The sequence below is a fragment of the Lagenorhynchus albirostris genome, chromosome 3, assembly GCF_949774975.1.
Source record: "Lagenorhynchus albirostris chromosome 3, mLagAlb1.1, whole genome shotgun sequence".
Taxonomy (NCBI): domain Eukaryota; kingdom Metazoa; phylum Chordata; class Mammalia; order Artiodactyla; family Delphinidae; genus Lagenorhynchus; species Lagenorhynchus albirostris.
Genome location: NC_083097.1, coordinates 99,176,943 through 99,200,380, shown reverse-complemented (window position 1 = coordinate 99,200,380; position 23,438 = coordinate 99,176,943). Strand labels below are relative to the sequence as shown.

The 23,438-nt window shown below is 35.4% G+C and overlaps 1 protein-coding gene across 2 annotated transcripts in view; it reads right to left on the bottom strand.

Annotated features, from left to right (window-relative positions):
• The window catches only part of PRR16 (proline rich 16), a 269,705-nt gene that overhangs the window by 38,792 nt on the left and 207,475 nt on the right, over positions 1 to 23,438 (bottom strand). The window lies entirely within an intron of this gene.

Sequence of the window (23,438 nt, the reverse complement as noted above, 5' to 3'; positions counted from 1 at the left end):
TTCTGCTCTTTGAAGACACTATTAGGAATAAAAAGATAAGCCCCAGTGTGGGAGACTTCAATACACCTCTTTCAGAATTGGACAGAGTAGGAAAAATAAATTGCATGTAGGAAGTGTTTAATATGAACAACAAAGGTGTGGAAAGAAAGAAAGAGGGAGAAGTCTATCTCAAATAGAAAAAGTACATTGCTCTTATGTCTATAAAAGACTTACAAAATATGTCACTGTAATTTACCACAAGAAGTTTATAAAATTTGAAATAGAAAATTGTATCTCATATTCTCTGAAAAGTGGAAAATTTAAAAGTAAGAATTTAGAAATAAACTGTGACAAAGATAAACTTTTTAGAAAAGAAATATGCTTACAAAATTATGAAATTAGAATAAAAAGTACAGACTTGGAAAATCAGAATAATCCATGACAATAGTAATAAAGCACAGTAAAATCTGTACTCAGCAAAAAATTTATGGCCATGAAAACCTTTAATTACAAAGAAGAAATAATAAATGAATAAAATACTAATTGGGGAAAATAGCAACTAAATAAACCATAAGTAACTTAAATAAGAATGAAGGAAAAAATAAAATGGAAAACCATATGTACGCTTGCTTGTACATGCACACAAACAATGTCTAAATCCAGACTGCTTTTTTTTAAAGGCCAAAAAAGACATCTAGAAGTTTAAGTTTATAAAATAGTTCATATTTAGAATAAGAAAGAAAAATTAATTGAAGATTTAAGAGAGATTACAAGAATAGGAGAATAAAACATAGAATTCTGTGGCAAATAAATAAAACTCCTGAGGAAATGGAACATTTTATGTTTAATAGAATATTTAAATAAATATTTTAATATATTTATATATATATATGCATATACATACATATAAAATTTCCCCAAATTAGAAAATTTGACTGGTCCAATTAACAGAAAAAATTAGAAAGATGATTACAGTGATAAAGCTCTATCACTAAAGAGCACCAAAATAGAGAGAAGATTGAGGAGAGAATTGGCAGAAGCCAAGACAATTCAGCTCAACAGGAGAGATACAGATGAGGGAGGTCATATAACAGAACATGTAAACTTCCAGCAATGGTCTGTAGTGCAGTGTTTCTCTAAGCGAGTAAGTGTGGCTTAGACAAGTAGAGGACAGAAAGAGAAGATACTGAGGGCATATTCCCTAAAGAGGCAAACGAGAGTGGATTGTTTCCGATTTCTTATCTGCAGTACATTGCATTTGCATAGGTCCAACAATCACCCAGATGGCATATTTAAATACATGAAGATAATATCTTATGGATCTGACAGCAGGAGAGATGAGAGCCTCCAATTCAGGGAATTCTTCACTATTTGGCCCAGGGAATCAATTCAGTCTCCTCAAAGCAGTAAATTCCACTTATTTTCCTGACTGACAGGGTCTCCTGGCCTGCAGTGTTTTTTTGTTGTTGTTTAAATATTTATTTATTTATGTTTTTGGCTGCGTCGGTTCTTAGTTGTGGTGCCCGGGCTCTTCGCTTCGTTGTGGTGCACTGGCTTCTCTCTGTTGTGGCGCGAGGGCTTAGTTACCCCATGGCATGTGGGATCTTAGTTCCCCAACCAGGGATCAAACCAGTTTCCCCTGCACTGCAAGATGGATTCTTAACCACTGGACCACCAGGGAAGTCCCCAGCTGGCCTGCAGTTTAAATGTGACTGCTCGTTTGTTGAAGCTGACATTTATAATGCCAGATTTCATGAAATTACTCTGTTAGGTCCTTCGATCATTTCTACAGATCAGGATGTCACAGATCCAGCCCAGAACAATTGCAGGACATTGGAACCAAAGAGAAAGCTTCAGATAAATCAAAATTTCAAAAGCCTGTACAACAGGTAAATTATGGCTAATTCCACACAATATCACATTCAGAAGAAAATGTAGGTGGGACTTTTCAACCTGCCAATTTTTTTCTTGTGTCTCAATTTCTCTATTATTCATCTTCTATTAAAAGAGGTAAAGATTTTTCTAAATCAGAAAATCTCAGGCGGTCTGGACTTAAAGATATTTGAACAGTGATTCAGTTCAATCACTAATGTGCAGCTTGACACCTGTGTATTAATTAGGATTCTTTGCTTTAAGACAACAGCCAGCAAATCTGGATAGTTCTGAAATATTATGAACTGATTAGAAAAGTGTGAAGTATCTCCTAGAATAAACACTGAAAAGCTATATCTGGAGAAGTACAGACATTAGAGCAACTCTGAATACCCAGCTGGGGGAACTAATGGACAGTTTCTATTGCGTCCATCTCAAGACAGGAATAAGCTCCCACCTTCTGCAGCTCAGATTCTGCAGAGACTCTGACTAACTTGTATCAAGTTGCTAACTTGGCTAGGAGAGGAAAAGACATTCTTTCAACAGCCCCTCTTACCAGAGCCCCTCTTAGACCTTACCCAATGAAGGTAGGTTTGTTCCTCTAAGCAAAATTCATTGCTGCGCAAATATATGGGGAAATGTAGGGCGGGCAGGAAAAACAAACATTCATGCCACATTCTCTATGATTTCTTGATACAGGGCTATCTATTCTGTTTAAAAACAGTCAGCAGTGGGAACCCATGACCTCCCAAGGTAGCATATTTCATGTTTAGACAGCTCTGTTATACGTGTTTTTCTTAAATTCAACAGAATGTTCTTTATTTACAGTTTTCATCTTTCACTTTGAATTCTACCTCACAAAGCTCTTCAATCAATAATTCTCCCTCTTCCACAGCAAACATTTGAAAGCAATTTCAAACAATTTCAACAAGTTACTGATCCACATAGAAGTTCATACATCCAATGCATGTCTCTCTACCTTGTCTGGGGAAACTCTGTAAAAAGCCTTGAATCTTTATTTCCCTGATAGTGACAAAGAAAGGAGCTAAAATGGACATGAGTTTTAGAGAATTATTTCTAGGCTCTAGTGATCACTGCTTCCTCTACTACTTTTTTTGTTTCTATAAATCATCAATTTAATATTTCCTAGATCTTTGATGCAAGTGACAACAAGCATACTGATGATGAGTTTGTGGATTCTATCTTCTATTTAGATTATAACGTTTGTGCATCATAAAGCTTCCAAAATCTTGCCCATTCCACAGAATCTGTTACTGAGTTGTTTCCTCAGTATTCTAAGAGTGGAATTTTTTTTTTTTTTTTTTGCGGTACGCAGGCCTCTCACTGTTGTGGCCTCTCCCGTTGCGGAGCACAGGCTCCAGACACGCAGGCCCAGCAGACATGGTTCACGGGCCCAGCCGCTCCGCGGCATGTGGGATCCTCCTGGACCAGGGCACGAACCCATGTCCCCTGCATCGGCAGGCAGACTCTCAACCACTGCGCCACCAGGGAAGCCCAAGAATGGAATTTTTTAAGCCTAGGAAATAAACACTTTCTTATAAGCTCTCAGCAGCAACAAAGCACAAAAGTCAAAACTGGAAGAAACCTTAGAAACTGGTTCCACATCTTTTGTAGGTGAAGTGGATAAAAAATGTCATTTGTCTATGTTACTTACTAATTTGGAGCAAAATTTGGTTGTCAAATCATGTTATTTCTTCCACCCACAATATTTCAAACTGCATTGGATGGTTACTTTTTCTTGCTTGTACCATTACAAATGCTTTTTCCTTTCTTAAATATATTTAAACCTATTTACTTAAGACTCTGCTGCTAGCTTAATAATAATACTAATAGGTTTTATATATATATATATATATATATATATATAGCCTTTATTATGTTCTAGGCATTGTTGTTAACTGTTGACTCATAATAACTCATTAATGCTCACAACAGGAAACACAGAGTTTGCTTGCCTGTTAACACACAGCTAGTATGTGTCAGAGCCAGAATTTAAACCCAGCTGGTTTAGATGTTAAATTCATAAATACTACAAAATTGTGCCTCTCAATGCTCAGCTGTATGTCACTCAGCCACTGCAAGTATATAATGGGCTACCATATTTTTATATATATACACATATACACATATACATATACATACATACACACTCCTTAGCTCTGGAAATGTTAACACTGACTTCACAACTTCATTTTTTTTCAAACTGACACTCCTCCTATCCCACTTTCCTGTTAGCCTTGTCCAAAAATCTCTAATGTGCATAACACCACACTCTGCAAGTCTGCTAGTAGCATCGCCACTTCTTATAATCTGACCCTTCCCTTAGTCAAGCTTATTATCTGTTACTTTCAATATACATCTTCCTTTAGTCAGGGCAGTGTTTCCACTGCTTCCCTCCCCAAGACCCACAAGCTCCTTTCTGATTCTCAACTCTGTACCCTGATACTTCAATCATATTTCTGGTGTGTTCTTGCCCTTTCTCACTGCCGACCAAGTCCTACCAACTCTCTAGTCCTACCTCAAGTATAAAAAAATCTATGAATATTTCCTAATAAACACATCTTGCTCTCATCTAGACCAACCCACTGTTTTCATATCTCCATTTCAGTTAGCCTTTAATTATCTCTGATCCTAAAAATATGTGAGTGTACTTTCCTACTTAGATTGCAAGTTAATTGAGGGCAGGAATCATGATACACTTCTTTTCCAACACCTAACATCATACTGGACCAAAAGTAAGTACCTAGTGAATATACGTGCATCAGTTCTTCATGTGTACTTATAAGACCTAACCCCCAAATTACCTTCTGCAGGAGAGTACACCATTCAATGAACTTTATAGTAAAATACTATTACAATTAAAAAGAAAACAACTTAGGATTTTGTTTCCTAAACCTTACACTGAGGACTACAATATTTTAATTTCTAAACATTAGATTTTCTTCAGAAATTTCAATAATTGGTTGAAAAATTGTTTATCCTGGAGACTATAAATTACATAAGATACATATCAATAGGAGATGTTTTCAGTTTTAGTGTTATGATGAGGGATTATAGGGAGAGATTTTGAAAGCTAAACAGACAGCCAATACAAACTTCTAAAACATTTGTCTTCAAATGACTAGAAGCAAGATTACTCAAATAATATTTAAATCAATGTATGTTTTAAAGGTAAATTAGATTGTGTTTATGACAATTATATAAAGGATATCACATGAAATCTTCAAATTTAAATCCTTAAGAATTTTTCTGTTTTCTATGAAACAGAAAACATTGATTTAGCTCTAATGCATAGATATATGTATTCCATAATGTTTTTAAAGAGGAAACATGTTCAAAATATATCCATAGTTAAATCTGACTATTTGCCCTCTGTGGCTAAATCTTTAGCACACTGTTGTCACTTGGTACTGGCATACACAACAGAAATACTAGACTTTTTTTTTTTAATAGGGGTAAATAAAAATTATTTAAGCTGTAAAATTAAATTTAAGCAATGTTGACAACAAAACATCATTCCCTCATTCCATTTCTCTCACTTCCCTTAAATAAAAGTAAATTTTAATTCTGGCATTTCTAGATTGCTACATAGTCTCTCATAGTCCCTAGTACTTCTTTCCCTTGCTCTTAGCCCACCATACACATGAGCCTTCTTTCAGTTCCTTTAAGTACCTATGCATGTTATCTTCTACATCAAGGATTTAATCACATTTCATTTATCTGTCTGACATTTTCTTACTAAATGAACGACTTTTATTCTCAGATCTGAGCTCAAATATCATTTCCTCATATAAGCTTTCCCAAACTTCTATCTTAGATAATATCTTCCAAATGTTTCATAAGAACTTGTATTCTCCTCTCATAGCATTATTAACGTTTTAGATGAAATATTTGCTTAAGGCCTATTTCTCTCACGATTCCATATTCTCCATGTTGACATATACATTGTTAGCTCACTGCTACTGTCTCTGGCATATACTAGACACATATAAAACGTTGGGAGAATGAATGAATGCACTAAAGAATGAATTTTACACAGAAGGAAAAATGCCCTAAGAGAAACGTGATAGTTTTGGAGAACGAATGCTGAACAAAGACAAATATCTTCCTTGGCGAGAATCACCAGTATTTGGCTCAAGGAGGTTAGTATTATTCAATCTTGGCTGTTTTGAAAGTGTCAGCTTCACTCCAATCTAAACATATGGTGAAACTTACCTGATTGATTAAAAATATGCTGAAGAAACCTTTTTTCCTATTTCAACATATTGTTCTCATAAGGCAAACATTATTGATTGGTACTTGATAATTCCATCTATCTTAAAAGTGTAATCATTCAATAATATATTTACCAATGGTATCCCACATAGAGATTTGACAGTGTGGGATCATTTACATTTTTGAATTATTGAATAATAAGTAGAAAGTACATGATGGCAATTTATGATAAATCAATTAACTTTGTATGATTCTTAAAAAGCATAATTTTTTAAATGTGGGGAATAGATTGAACCAAATGTAATTTTTTTCATCTCTTGAAAGTAAATATACCTATGATAGCTATATTTTTGTAAACCGAATCATCCATGGAATAACATGAATTACAAATATCACTTTAGGAAATGTTTGATAAACTAAATGATTTCTTTCTTTCTCTTTGTTTCTTTCTTTCATTCTTTCCTTCCTCCCTTCCTTTCTTCCTTTTTGTAAATTCCTAGGTTCCAAGAAGCACCTGATTCTATATGTACAATTTGATGTATTTCTTAGCTAAGTCATACCTAACAACTTAATATCAGATTGTGTATCTACAGACATCCATTGTGGCTTTTTAGGTGGCCACTAGATTAGTTTTCTTAACATGTGATGCTGTTCTTTTACAACAGGGACAGCTCCCTCTGACAGTCTTACAACATTTTGAGAATCACTGATATGATCTGGTCTACCAAGACTGGAAGCATTTTCTAAAAGATGAAGCTATCCACATGAGATAGAACCTGGTTAAAAATTCAGCCTACATTATTTACTCTAGCTGGATAAATGGCACTTGTTCTCAGCAGAGAAAAAGTTGGAATGCTTAATTTACTGATGAGATCAATTTTTTTAAAAAAACTTGAATATACAGAGAATGACTAAGATCTTCTAGTAGCACAGTAGGTTAACAGGTAAATGTAAACTACAGACATCTCCCTAGCCCCACACATATGGCCAGTCTCTGAGGAAAAATCTATAGGTTGTTTGGTTTCTTTTTTAAAAAACTTTGGATTTTTCAATATACATTTAACTTCTTTTTCTCCTAATGATAGCAAGTTTCAAGTAAACCTGAAATCAAGCTTTCTCTTCAACAGTCCATGAAGAAATTAATTTTTCACCAACTCAGAGTAATTTACCTCAAATAGACCTGACTGTAAAAATAAGATTTTAATATTTTCATCCAAATTTCAAAGGAAAGCTTGTTTTTATTCCCCAGAAGAAAAGTGCTCTTTTTCAATAATGATGTTGCAAAATAATTCAAATTAAAATAATTTCTCTTGGGCTCCAAGGGAAGGGAAAACAATTTACTTTCATTTATCCTGAATCGCAGTGGTGTTAAGCCAGTGTTCCCTTACTGTCACTCCTGAAGATGGATCTTCCTCCTGATTCATTTTCTGTTACAATGGCTCTCAACTCTGGCTACACTTTCGACACCTCTAGGAGCTTTTTAAAAGCACCACTATCAGAGTCCAGCCCCAGATAAATTTAGATAAAATTTCTAGCACTAGAACCTGGGCAGCTATTGTTCCTTAAACTTCCCAGGTGATTCTAATGCACAATGATGGTTGCAACCCCTTAATCCAGTGTTTCATCTGAAAGAAATTAGTCAAAGGTAAATCCTAAGAAGTTAAGGAAAAACAGTCAACCAAACTCGGAGTTTCAAGATTTAGCTCGCTTGGTTAAAGAAATCCTATTAAGATATGCTTCACCAAACAGTGCATATGAATTCCCATTGTAGCTCCAAATTTCTTATTTTCCTCAGAGACTGGAGGGTACAGTTCAAAAAATCAATTATAACTTAAGAGGAGAGTTGTTTTCCCAGGTTCAAATCATGCTTAAGTAGAATAGGGCCAGGGCTTGGAAGCAGAGCTTGTTTGCCTCAATAACATAACTCATGCCAAAGTCAGTCATAGTTAGGGTTGCCTGCGCCATGGAAATCACATTCACCAACATATTTCCATTCCGAACACTAATGGAAATGACCCAAAAGAATCAAAACGTAATATAATTGAATAGAAGAAAAATTACTTTTAGAAAAGACTTAACGAATCTAAATACAAACTTCCAAAGATAATAGAATTATATTAAATCTTAAAATTTCACTGCCTCCAAACCTAAAAATATGGGTGCAAATAGGCTAAAGACAAAATGAAACCTACCAACGAACAAACAACAAACTTCCACAAATACAACAGAGGTCATCAAAACAAGAGCTGGTAGTCAGAGAAAGAGAAGGCTTTTAAAAATATTCTACAAGGCATGACTTGGTTTAGCTCTATGTTATTCCCAAAAGCCCAATGAAAGGTACAGGAAGGAAGAGGTGATTTCACATCCTGAAAAATTTGTACTAAAAATCCATGGTTGGAAAGAGCATAATGAGAATACATGGAAGCAACTCAAAGAGGACCAAAAGCCTCAGGAAAAGGAAACATGGTTGACCATTATGGTTTTGGTTCTCCTGCTGGGAGAAAAGCAGAGAGAAAAAGTAGAAACATTTCAGACACCCAGAGGTAAGATCCCATGGATAAACAAGAATTTAGTTAAACACAAAAAAAGAGAAAAGACATTTCTAGGGTGGTATAAAGTAGAAGAACCTGTGAAAGTATCTTCAATCCACTCTAAACTCAACACAGGGGCCTAAAATCAAATTGTGAATCTCATCCTATTATGCTTTTAGAGGGTTAGAAAAAGACTTTGGAGGAATCCAGGATCAAATAGGGTTAAAAACTACTTAGGCAGCTGCTTTTTGATAAATGCAGAGAGTTTTAGAATTTGCACCAAATTCACAGGTGCTATTTGAAGCCTGAAGAAATTCTGCCATGGATTACGATATGTCTTCTGCAAAGTTAACTAGGGTATAAGACAGTGATAAACAAGGTACAGTTTAATTTTTCTGATTAGGTTTATGCCTAGTCCCAGCTGATTCCAATTCCACCCCTATTTTTTCAAACACCTCTCTCAAATATACACAGAACACACACAGAGGCTTGCTGCAGCTTTGAGAAAAGATAAATAGGAGTCAGATAAGGGGATAAAGTAAGCACTCATCATGAAATTATACAAACAGTATCAGTGCAAATAGGAAGTGTGGGCCAAATTCTCCATGTTAAAAATGAGCCAGGTGAAAAATAACGGAAGCTCTATTTCAGAAGAAAATGAATGGGTAATTTACATTAAAATTTCTAATAGAAAACATGGTTCTAATAAATCAACACCTAAGAGATAAAATAATAAAACAAGAGAAGACATGAAAAGGGAGATTGAAGAGGGAGTAGACAAATATAGGACCAATATTACGCTATTACTGAATTAGCAAATATATTAAATGCAGAAAGGAGAAGAATAGACAGGTGAAAATGTCTGACAAACAGGAAAAAATATATTCAGAATAAAGGCAAAGGATAAAACAGTGATTAAATCAAATAATGAAAACACTATGGGTGCGGAAGGCAAAGATGATCAACCCAAGGATAACTGGTTTCCCTGTAGGAGCAAATTCATTAATAAAATGTACATGTTTTCAGAGAGAGAGGAAAACTTTCCTGAAATACAGGAAGCATCGGAAATTAATATGAAAGCACATAACATTTTCTAGGAGAAAAATTTGATATAAAACTATCAATAATGAAATATATCTTGATTAAGTAATTGAAATTCAAGGATGAAGAAATTTTGCAAAGTCATTTACAATTGGAAAAAGATCAGGGTATTTTCAGACTTCTCTACTAATTCAAATGCAGAATACATTAGAGCAATAACTGAAATTTTGAAGAAAATTTGACCCAACAGTATTGTACCAACCACATCGACATTCATAATAAAAGCTATAGCCTGCATCCTCAAACACAAAAAAAATCACCAAGAAAATATAGCACTAGTGAGACCTTCTTGGAGGAAACAAACATAAACTTCTGAAATTGAATTTTACTAATTAAGATATTAAAAAACACACTGAATTTACATAAAATGTAAGATGGAACAACTGGAAAAATAGGATTACAAGATGTTGTTAGTTCCCAACCTCATGAGTTTCCTGGGTAAAATCTGAAACTAGCTTCCATACATGGAGGGCAAGGAGAGACCAAATAAGAGAGGCAGACCACTTTGAATTTGTACGTGGCCACTTTAATAAGCAAGGGAATTCCCATATGTGGTTTGTCTTGGGCAGTTGTAAAACAAGTAGATCTCCACATCTGCCCGCCAGAATGTTAAAAGTTTATGTCTAGGCCTTAACTGGGTTTAGTCATGTTTACTGTCCAGATGGTCTCAACAATATATTGCTCTCTGAGAGCTGTGACCTTGAAAATGGCTCCCACTGTGGAAATGGTGAGTAGAATGTAAATTCCAAGGACCGGGGAGGGAGAGAGGAGCCACTGATTGCCCAGGTAAATAGCAGTCATGTTCTCTCGATGACTTCCCCCCAACAGAGGTAAATGTTTGATAAACCATATAAAAATACTTGAAAAGAAAACATTAAGGGGGAAAAAAAAAAAGGAAAGATTGTATGGTACCTAGAATAATGACTCTCCCCTCCAAAGATGTAGGAACCTGTCAATGTGTCATATTACATGACAAAATGTAGAACGGGGGATTTACAGATGTGATCAAATTAAGGATCTTGAGATGGGGAGATTTTCCTGGATTATCCAGGTAGGTTCAGTGTAGTCACAAGGGTCTTATAAGAGGAAGGTAATGACAAAGAAGGAGATGGAATGATGGAAGCAAATTTGGAGTGATACAATTGCTGGATGGAAAGAATGTGGACATTCTTTAGTAGAACCTGAAAAAGGCAAGGAAATGGAATCTCTCCTAGATCCCAGGAGGAACTAGCCCTGCTGACATCTTGACTTTAGCTCAGTGAGACTGACTTTGGATTTCTAGAATCCAGAGTTATAAGAAAAATTTGCAGTGTTTTAAACTGCTAAGTTTGTGGTAATTTATTAAAGCAGCAATAGGAAACTAATACAGATAGAAAGAGTTTAGGTGCATTCATTTTTTAAACTTTCCTTAAGGAAAACCAATAGGCATTAAGTATATAAATAAATCAAGAAGTAATTCTTTAAATCTATTTCATCACATTGTAAGAGGAAACTACCAAAAATTAAAGATAAGAAAACACTAACCAATACAGTGGTCAAGTGGTAGCTGGCATTGAAAAACAAAGGATCTTAACTGAGAATATTATGTATACTACTAAATGTCTTTGATATAACAGCTAATTTTAAAAAACCCATTATAAACTTTCTAAATTAGCTGAGGGAAAGCAGGCACACACAGACACGTATATGTGTGCAAGTGCTCGCACACACAAACACACAACTCAAAACTATAAACAAACAGATATGAGGAAGATAAAACAAAAATAATAAAATATTGAAAACAGAAGCATTAAAAACAGAGCAGACAACATAACAGAATCACAAACTAATATATATGTCACATCAATAAATATAAATTAATCATTGGTAAAAGAAAAAAATTCATATATCAAAAAAATCTTTATATGTTGTTTGAAAGAAACATGTTAAAGCACTATGATTGAGAAAGCCTAAATGTAAAAGAATAAATGAAGACATAATAGACAAATGTTAATATGAGGGGAGGAAAATATCATCTCAATAAGGACAGAAAGTACACCTGGAAAAATGTAACACTCTTTAATGATTACTTAGGGAAAAAAAACTTAGCAAAAAAAAAAAAAAGAGAGACAGAGAGAGAGAAGAGAAGAGAACTTTCTCAGTCTGATAAATATCTATAAAAACCCCAGAGAAAACATCAAACTTAATGGTAAAATACTGAATAATTTCCCTCTGAGATCTGGAAGAAGACAGATATACTTCCCAGCACCACTGCTGTTCAACATTGTCCTTAAGGACCAAACTTTTGAAATAACTGAAGAAATAAAAGTTATAAGTGTGGGGAAGGAAGAAATAAAACTTTCATTATTCATGGATGATCTGATTGCATATATAAAAAATATGAAATAATCAATATAAAAATTATGAAAATCAGTAAGTGAATCTAGCAAAATCATTGAATTTATTAACATAAAATGATGTATTTCTATATTGAAAAACAAATAAATAAAATTAACAAACAAAACATGCCATTTATACTAGCAGCTTAATACATCACATGTGGAGTATATATCTAAGGAAACACCTTCAAGGCTCCTATAGAGAATACTACACAATATGATGAAAGAAATTAAAAAACAAATAAATGGAGGGATCATTATGTTTTGAAATGAATATTGCATATCAAAAATGTCAATTTTCCTCAAACTGATCTATATAGTGAATGAAATTGCCCAAAAGTCCCAGGAGTCTTTTTTGGGAATATGGGAAAATTGATTCTAAAATTTATGTAGAAATAAGAAAAGTTAAGAATAGCCAAGGCAAGATAACAACAGAAGCTAAGGACTTAACATTATCATATATCAGGACCAGAGCTGTTGTGATTAAGACAGTTTGTTATTGGTATATGCACATAAAATAGATCAAAAGAGCAGAATAGACAGGCCAGAAACAGAACTACAGAGTCAATAGATTCAAGATAAAGGTGGCAGGGAAATACAGTGGAAAAAGTGTTGTCAATTCCAATAAAGAATTAAAAAAATTTTTTAACATCTTTATTGGAGTATAATTGCTTTACAATATTGTGTTTGTTTCTGCTGTATAACAAAGTGAATCAGTTATATGCATACATATATCCCCATATCCCCTCCCTCTTGTGCTTCCCTTCCACCCTCCCTATTCCACCCTCTAGGTGGTGACAAAGCACCAAGGTGATCTCCCTGTGCTATGCAGCTGCTTCCCATTAGCTAGCTATTTTATATTTGGTAGTGTATTTATGTCAATTCTACTCTTTCACTTTGTCCCAGTCTACCCTTCCCCCACACCATGTCCTCAAGTCCATTCTCTACTCGCTGTGTATTTTTTCCTGTCCTGTCCATAAGTTCATCAGAACAATTTTTTTTTTAGATTCCATATTATGTATTAACATATGTATTTTTCTCTTTTTGACTTACCTCACTCTGTATGACATACTCTAGGTCCGTCCACCTCACTACTAATAACTCAATTTCATTTTTTTTATGGCTGAGTAATATTCCATTGTATATATGTGCCACATCTTCTTTATCCATTCATCTGTCGATGGACACTTAGGTTGCTTCCATGTCTTGGCTATTGTAAATAGTGCTGCAAAGAACACTGTGGTACATGACTCTTTTTGAATTACAGTTTTCTCAGAGTATATGCCCAGTAGTGGGATTGCTGGGTCATATGGTAGTTCTATCTTTAGTTTTTTAAGGAACCTCCACACTGTTCTCCACAGTGGCTGTATCAATTTACATTCCCATCAATAGTGCAAGAGGGTTCCCTTTTCTCTACACCCTCTGCAGCATTTATTGTTTGTAGATATTTTAATGACAGCCATTCTGACCAGTGTGGTGTGATACCTCATTGTGGTTTTGATTTGCATTTCTCTAATGATTAGTGATGTTGAGCATCCTTTCATGTGTTTGTTGCCAATCTGTATATCTTCTTTGGAGAAATGTCCATTTAGGTCTTCTGCCCATTTTTGGATTGGATTGTTTGTTTTTGTGATATTGAGCTGCATGAGCTGCTTGTATATTTTGGAGATTAATCCTTTGTAAGTTGCTTCATTTGCAAATATTTTCTCCCATTCTGAGGGCTGCCTTTTGGTCTTATTTATGGTTTCCTTTGCTGTGCAAAAGCTTTGAAGTTTCTTTAGGTCCCATTTGTTTATTTTTGTTTTTATTTCTATTTCTCTAGGAGGTGGGTAAAAAAGGATCTTGCTGTGATTTATGTCATAGAGCGTTCTGCCTATGTTTTCCTCTAAGAGTTGGATAGTGTCTGGCCTTACATTTAGGTCTTTAATCCATTTTGAGTTTATTTTTCTGTATGGTGTTAGGGAGTGTTCTAATTTCATTCTTTTACATGTAGCTGTCCAGTTTACCCAGCAGCACTTACTAAAGAGGCTGTCCTTTCTCCACTGTATATTCTTGCCTCCTTTATCAAAGATAAGGTGACCATATGTGCGTGGGTTTATCTCTGGGCTTTCAATCCTGTTCCATTGATCTATATTTCTGTTTTTGTGCCATTACCATACTGTCTTGGTTACTGTAGCTTTGTAGTATAGTCTGGAGTCAGGGCGTCCGATTCCTCCAGCTCTGTTTTTCTATCTCAAGATTGCTTTGGCTATTCAGGGTCTTTTGTGTTTCCATACACATTGTGAAATTTTGTGTTCTAGTTCTGTGCAAAATGCCATTGTTAGCTTGATAGGCATTGCATAGAATCTACAGATTGCTTTGGGTAGTATAGTTATTTTCACAATGTTGATTCTTCTAATCCAAGAATATGGTATATCTCTCTGTTTGTATCATGTTTAATTACTTTCATCAGTGTCTTATAGTTTTCTGAATACAGGTCTTTTGTCTCCATAGGAAGGTTTATTCCTAGGTATTTTATTTCTTTTGTTGCAATGGTAAATGGGAGTGTTTCCTTAATTTCTCTTTCAGATTTTTCATCGTTAGTGTATAGGAATGCAGGAGATTTCTGTGCATTAATTTTGTATCCTGCTACTTTACCAAATTCATTGACTATCTCTAGTAGTTTTCTAGCAGCATCTTTAGGATTCTCTATGTATAGTACAGTGACAGTTTTACTTCTTTTCTGATTTGGGTTTCTTTTATTTCTTTTTCTTCTCTGACTGTTGTGGCTAAAACTTCCAAAACTATGTTGAATCATAGCAGTGAGAGTGGGTAACCTTGTCTTGCTCCTGGTCTTACAGGAAATGCTTTCAGTTTTTCACCTTTGAGAACGATGTTGTCTCCAGTTTTGTCATATATGAGCTTTATTATGTTGTGGTAGGTTCCCTCTATGCCCACTTTCTGGAGAGTTTTTATCATAAATTGGTGTTGAATTTTGTCAAAAGCCATTTTTGCATCTATTGAGATAATCACATGGTTTTTATCCTTCAGTTTGTTAATATGGTGTATCACATTGATTGATTTGCGTATATTGAAGAATCCTTGTATTCCTGGGATAAACTCCACTTGATCATGGTGTATGATCCTTTTAATGTTTTGCCAGATTCTGTTTGCTAGTATTCTGTTGAGAATTTTTGCATCTACATTCATCAGTGATATTGGTCTGTAGTTTTCTTGTTTTGTGACATCTTTGTGTAGTTCTGTTATCAGGGTGATGGTGGCCTCATAGAACGAGTTTGGGAGTATTCCTCCCACTGCTATATTTTCGAAGAATTTGAGAAGGATAGGTGTTAGCTCTTCTCTAAATATTTCATAGAATTCGCCTGTGAAGCCATCTGGTCCTGGGCTTTTGTTTGTTGGAAGATTTTTAATCACAGTTTCAATGTCAGTGCTTGTGATTGGTTTGTTCATATTTCTATTTCTTCCTGGCTCAGTCTTGGAAGTTTGTACTTTTCTAAGAATTTGTCCATTTCTTCCAGGTTGTCCATTTAGTTGCTTGGAGTAGTCTCACGTGAGCCTTTGTATTTCTGCATTGACAGTTGTTACTTCTCATTTTTCATTTCTAATTCTGTTGATTTGAGTCTTCTCCCTTTTTTTCCTGTTGAGTCTGGCTAATGGTTTATGAATTTTGTTTACCTTCTCAAAGAAACACCTTTTAGCTTTATTGATCTTTGTTATTGTTTCCTTCATTTCTTTTTCATTTATTTCTGATCTGAACTTTATGATTTCTTTCCTTCTGCTAACTTTTGTTTTTTTATGTTCTTATTTCTCTAATTGCATTAGGCAGAAGGTTATGTTGTTTGAGATTTTTCTTGTTTCTTGAGGTAGGATTGTATTGCTATAAACTTCCTTTTTAGAACTGCTTCTGCTGCATCCCATAGGTTTTGGTTCATTGTGTTTTCACTGTCATTTGTTTCTACGTATTTTTTGATTTCCTTTTTGATTTCTTGAGTGATCTCTTGGTTATTTAGTAGCATATTGTTTAGCCTCCATGTGTTTGTATTTTTTATAGTTTTTCTACTGTAACTGATATCTAGTCTCATAGTTTTGTGGTTGGAAAATATACTTGATACGATTTCAATTTTCTTAAATTTACCAAGGCTTGATTTATGACCCAAGATATGATCTATCCTGGAGAATGTTCCATGAGCACTTGAGAAGAGAGTGTATTCTGTTGTTTTTAGATGGAATGTCCTATAAATATCAATTAAGTCTATCTGGTCTATGTGTCTTTTAAAGCTTGTGTTTCCTTATTTATTTTCATTTTGGATGATCTGTTCATTGGTGAAAGTGGGGTGTTAAAGTCCCCTACTATGATTGTGTTACTGTTGATTTCCCCTTTTATGGCTGTTAGTATTTGCCTTATGCATTGAGGTGCTCCTATGTTGGGTGCATAAATATTTACAATTGTTATATCTTCTTCTTGGATTGATCCCTTGATCATTATGTAGTGTCCTTCTTTATGTCTTGTAATAGTCTTTGTTTTAAAGTCTATTTTGTCTGATATGAGAATTGCTACTCCAGCTTTCTTTTGATTTCCATTTGCATGGAATATTTTTTTCCATCCCCTCACTTTCAGTCTGTATGTGTCCCTAGGTCTGAAGTGGGTCTCTTGTAGACAGCATATATATGGGTCTTGTTTTTGTATCCATTTAGCCAGTCTGTGTCTTTTGGTGGGAGCATTTAATCCATTCACATTTAAGGTCATTATTGATATGTATGGTCCTATTACCATTTTCATAATTGTTTTGGGTTTGTTATTGTAAGTCTTTTCCTTCTGTTGAGTTTCTTACCTAGAGAAGTTCCTTTAGCATTTGTTGTAAAGCTGGTGGTGGTGAACTCTCTTAACTTTTGCTTGTCTGTAAGGTTTTAATTTCTCCGTCGAATCTGAATGAGATCCTTGCTGGGTAATCTTGGTTGCAGGTATTTCCCTTTTATCACTTTAAATATGCCCTACCACTCCCTTCTGGAGTATTGTTCTTGATACATAATTAGCGTAACACTTAGCATAGAACGTTTAGTTTTAATGTCTTTTTCTAATTTCTTCTGTAAAGACGGTTTACCAAAATTATACCTGTCTAATTACACAACTTGCTAATGCTTACCTCTATTTATTTCTATTTATGTTCCCTAGGGACATGAACCATGTCTTATTAGTCTTTTTTATTCTTTACCAGTACCCAGAAGAGTGTTCTTGTAGTATATAAATAACATCTTTTATGCAGGAATTAATGAAGTTGCACTAATATTCAAGAAACAAGATCTCTGCAAAGATTAGCATTTGATCCAGTCAGTGCCTTTTACTTGATCTTTGCTTATCTCAATAGGTGGCCCTGTCTCTCTGCTCAGTGCATTTTGCTAAATAGCCTTGTACAGGTAGGACATGCCTGCTCAAAGCTGTAATTACAGTACTGAACACAGTTCACTAACTCTCTCTGATGAGGTAAAATCAACTTGGTACACAGATGTGGCTACCAAGATTATAGGCCAAGTTCTGATCTCTGAGCTTAAGATGTGATATCTAAGATATATTGTGAGCCCATGAATTTTTACCGTGGTTTGGCCTAGGTTCAAATATAAGAAGTCACTAATAGTTTAAAAGGGCTTACTAGCATATGAAAAATCATTCCCAGTGTCAAATTAAGATGACAGAGTAGGAGGACATAAAACTCACCTCCTCCCAGGAACACATCAAAAATTTATCTACATGTGGAACAATTCTCATTGAAAACTAAGTGGAGTCTGGCAGAAAGATTCCTGCGCAACCTAGGCTATAAGAAAGATCCACATGGAATTGGATCAGAAGGGAAGAAAACCAATCAGGTCACAATCTGTGCCCCTGGGATGGGACTCAGAAGAAAAAGGAGATTACATGGGCAGAGAACATTCCTGGGGAGTGAATGGTTCAAGCCACATATTGGGTGTCACAGCCCTGGGGTCTGACAAGGGGAAGACGATCCCCCTTGGCTGACTGGAGGGCTGGTGGACTAACAGGAGTACTGTGAGAAGCCTAGATTCCATTTGTGAGGAGTGCGTGAAGGCTTTCTTGCTCCTGAAACAGGGTGGAGAGTGTGGATTGAAACCCTGTGAGTGAATCACTGATTTCCTGTGATGGACCCAGTGTGTACCCCAGCCTGGGCTGACAAACACTCCAGCCCTGCTGGCCTTGCGTTGCAGCCCCACAGTGAAATGAATGCTGTGACAACTGAGGAGAAAGCTCAGCCATGAGATGCAGAGGCAGCTCAAACTGTAAGCAGTTCTGAGCAGGGAGGGGACAGTCACTACTGTCAATTGCACAGGAGGCATACCAGAGGCAGTGTGGATCTCTGATGGCATCCCAACCAGTACAGCCTGCACCCCAACCCTCACCAAATACCCAGTAGTGAAACTGAGCAGGACCTTGTTGGGCTCCTGGGCATGGAAGCCTTTTTGTGTCCCCCGTTTCTTCTTTGTAGCAAAGAGACTTCAGCCTCCATGACCTTCCCTGAATTCCAAAGGCCAGGTTCAAACAGTTGCTAATCAGGGAAGGGAGGGGATGCAGAGACAAGGTAGCAGCAGCCAAGAAACAACAGTGCAGCCTTGGGAGAGAATCCTGGTTCTACCTCAATGGATACACATACTAATATGTTTGAGCTTTTCTACAGAACTAAAAACCCCAACAAATGGAAGATGTTAACTACTTGATGAGGCATTCTTCATTCCAGAGAGAAGGTCACAGTTTGATAACATCAAGAACCACAGAGGCTGATTGGGAGTGCCTGAGGCCAAATTAAAGGAATGCAGACCCTGCACACACACTGATCCTTATCAGCAAACCCACCCTTGAACCATTGCCATATAACTCCTCACCAAATCCCCCTGGGTGGGGACAGTTTTTGAGGGCACAAGCCCTCTGTGTCCCCGTTTGCCTGGCAAAGCAATAAAGCTACTCTTTTCTACTTCACCCAAAACTCTAAGATTCAATTCAGCATCAGTGCACAGAGACTGAGTTTTCACATAAATACCAGCCCCTCTTGCTCCAGCACTGCTTCCTTCTGGGATGAGGGTGCCAGTGCTGGGAGAGAAGAGCACACACTAAAAGGGAACTGAGCTAGCTTGGACCCAACCCTCAGCAACTTGAGACCCGACCCTACCCCTGATAGTGTTGTGAAGGCCACTGAGCAGAGGGAAAGTGTCACTTCACACCTGAGTCTGGCAGTATGCCTCCATCTCCAGCCCCACCTCCTACCAAGGTGATAGCTGCCAGCACACCATGAGGAAAGACGTGACTTGTGTTCTCGTCAAATCCAGCTCTCCCACCAAAGCCACTGGACACATGTAAACTATGTAGGGATGCTCCAACATAAAGACACCCTTCAAGACCACCATAGATAACTGTTTCACTTAATTTCAGAGACAGAGAAAGATAAGAAAAATGAGGAGAAGAATTTGTCTCAATTGAAAGTGCAAGAGAAAACCCCTGGAAAAGCAAATAATGAAACAGAAATAAACAGTTTAACAGTAAAGAATTCAAAGCAGAATGCTAACTGAATTAGGGAAAAGAGTAGATGAGCACAGTGAGAAGTTTAACAAGGAACTAAAAAATATAAAAAGAACTAGTTATAACTGAAGAATAACTGAAATGAAAAACACACTACAAGGAATGAAAAGCAGACTAGGTGAAACAGAAGAATGCATAAGTGATCTGGAAGATAAAATAATGGAAATCATTTAGTCAGAACAGCAAAAAGAAAGACAAACTTAAAAAATTAGAACAGTTTAAGGGATCTTTGGGATAACATTGAGTACACAAACATTCACATTTTATGGGTCCCAGAAGGAAAAGAGAAAGTGAAGGGGATAAAAAAAATGTATTTGATGAAATTATGGCTGGAACTTCATAAGCCTGAAGAAGAAAACAGATATCTAGACAAAAAGCACAGAAGGTCCCCAAAAAGATGAGCCCAAATAGACCCACATCAAGACCTATAATTAAAATGGAAAAGTTAAAGATAAAGAAAGAATTCTAAAGGCAGCAAGAGAAAAACAGAGGCATATACAAGCCACACCCCATGAGGCTAACAGCTGATTTTGCTGCAGAAAGTTTGAAGACCAGAAGGGAGTGGCATGATATATTCAAAGTGCTAAAAGGGAGAAACCTGCAACCTAGGATACTCTACCTAGCAAGAGTATAATTTAGAATAGAAGGAGAGTTAAAAGTTTTTCAGACAAACAAAAATGAAAAAGTTCATCAATACTAAACTGACCTGAAAAAAAATGTTAAAAGGTCTTCTCAGGGTGGAAAAGAAAAGCCTATAACAAGAAATAAGAAAGAAGCAAGAACAAGAAGTAAGTAGGAAAGGGAAAAAATGCCACTAGTAAAGGCAAATATATAATAAAGAATGAGGATCAATGACTTAGTACAAAAATTAAAAGACAAACTATAAAATCAAGTATAACTACATAATGAGTAAAGGAATAAACATGAAGATGTAAAGTCTGACATCAAAAGCACAAAATGTGGGAGCAGGGAGTAAAAAATGTAGATCTTTTAGAAAGTGTTTGAACTTTAAGGAGTACCAGTTTAAAACAAATAGATATAGTTATAGGTCAACATGTACAAACCCCATGGTAACCACAAATCAAAAACCTACAATAGATACAGAAAAACAAGGCTGAAATGAATACAAACATACCACTAAAGAAAAGCATCAAACCACAAGGGAGGAAACTAAAAGAAGAAAAGAACAGTGAAGAACTACAAAAACAACAGAAAACAAGAAATAAAATAGCAATAAGTACATAACTATGAATCATTACTTTAAATGTCAATGGACTAAATGCTCTAATCAAAAGAAACAGGGTGGCTGATTGGGTAAAAAAGAAGACTCATCTATATGGTGCCTATGAGATACTCACTTCAGAACTAAAGACACACACAGACAAAAGTGAGAAGCTGGAAAAAGATATTTCTCATACAAATGGCAATGACAAGTGGGGGTAGCAATACTCACATGATACAGAATAGACTTTAAAAACAAAATCTATAACAAGAGACAAAGAAGGACATTATATAATGATAAAGTGATCAATACAAGAAGAAGATATTATACTCATCAATATATATACACCCAATACAGGAGCACCTAAATATATAAAGCAAATAATAAAGACATAAAGAGATAAGTTGACAATAATAAATAGTAGCAGGGTACTTCAACACCCCACTTACATCAATGTCTTACATCAAAGACAGAAAGCCAATAAGTCAGGAGTGGTCTTAAATGATACAACAGACTAGTCAGGTTAATAGATATCTAAAGGACACTCCATCTAAAGACACCAGAGTACACTTTCTTTTCAAACTCACATGGAACATTCTCCAGGAGTGATCACATGCAAGGCCATGAAAGGTCTCAACAAGTTTAAAAGGATAGAAATTATATCAAGCATTATTTCTGATCACAACAATAGAAATCTTTTACACAAAGAAAAATAGTAAAAGCACAAACACATGGAGGCTAAAAAACATGCTACTGGAAAAAATTTGAGTCAAAGAGGAAATCAGAAAATACCTCAAGACAAACGAAAATAGGAACAGAACTGTCCAAAATCTGTGGGATGCGCAAAAGCAGTTATAAGAGGGAAGTTTATAATGATACAGCCTACATCAAGAAACAAGGAAACTCTCAAATAAAAATCCTGGCCTATTAGTATATAAAGGAACTTGAAAAAGAACAAACAAGCCCAAAAGTCAGCAGAAGGAATGAAATAATAATGATCAGAGAAGAAATAAATAAAATAGAGACCAAAAAAAAAAAGAAAAGATAAATGAAACCAAGAGCTGGTTCTTTGAAAAGAAAAAACAAATAGATAAACATTTGGACAAGTTCACCAAGAAAAAATAGAGAAGGCTCAAATAAACAATATAAGAAATGAAAGAGGACAAATAAGATACCACAGGGATAAAAATAATCATAAACAAATTGGAAAACATATAAGAAATGGACAAATTTCTAGAAATATCCAACTTTCCAAGACTGAATCAAGAAGAAATAGCCAATCTGAACAGACCTACCCCTAGTAATGAAATTGAATTTGTAATTTAAAAACTCCCAGCAAACGAAAGCACAGAACTGGATAGCTTCACTAGGGAATTCCACCAAACACATAAAGAAGAGCATACCTATCCATCTCAAAACCTTCCAAAAAACTGAAGAGAGTCGAACACTCCCAAATTCATTCTATGAGGCCAACATTACCCTAATACCAAAACCAGACAAAGACATTAGGAAAAAAGAAAATTACAGGCCAATATCTCAACAATGAATATAGATGCAAAAATTCTCAAAAGAATATTAGCAAATCTAATTCAAAACTATAAAAAAAGATCATACACCATGATCAAGTGGGATTTATTTATTCCAATGGTTCAATATTTGCAAATCAATCAATGTGATACACCACGTTAACAAAAGGAAGGATAGAAATCGCATAATCATCTCAATAGATACAGAAAAAGCATTTGCCAAAATTGAACACCCATTTATGATAAAAGGTCTCATCAAAGTTGGTATAGAGGGAACACATCTCAACACAATAAAGGCCGTTTATGAAAAACCCACAGCTAACATCATACTTAGTGCTGAAAAGCTGAAAGCATTTCCTCTAAAAACAGGAGCAAGACAAGGATGTCCACCCTCACCACTTCTATTTAACATAGTATTGGAAGGCTTAGCACAGCAATCAGACAAGAAAAAGAAATGAAAGTCATCCAAATTGGAAGAGAGGAAGTAAAATTGTCACTATTTGCAGATGACATGAAACTTTATATAGAAAACTCTGAAGTCACCAAAAAAGTTATTAAAACTAATAAATACATTCAGTAAAGTTGCAAGATACAAGATTAATATACAGAAATCTGATGCTTTTCTCTACACTAATAATGAACTGCCAGAAAGAAAAATTAAGGAAACAATCCCATTTACAATCACATCAAAAGAAGAAAATACTTAGGAAAAAACATAACCAAGGAGGTGAAAGACCTATACACTGAAAATTATAAAACTTTGATGAAGAAATCTGAAAATGATACGAAGAAATGGGAAGATATCTCATGTTCTCAGACTGGAAGAATTGATATTGTTAAAATGTCCATACTACCCAAGCAATCTATAGATTTAATGCAATCCCTATTAAAATACCCAAGGCATTTTCCACAGAAGTAGAAAAAAATAATCTGAAAAGTTATATGAAACCACTAAAGACCCTGAATTACTAAAGCAATATTGAGAAAAAGGAACAAAGCTGGAGGTATCATGTT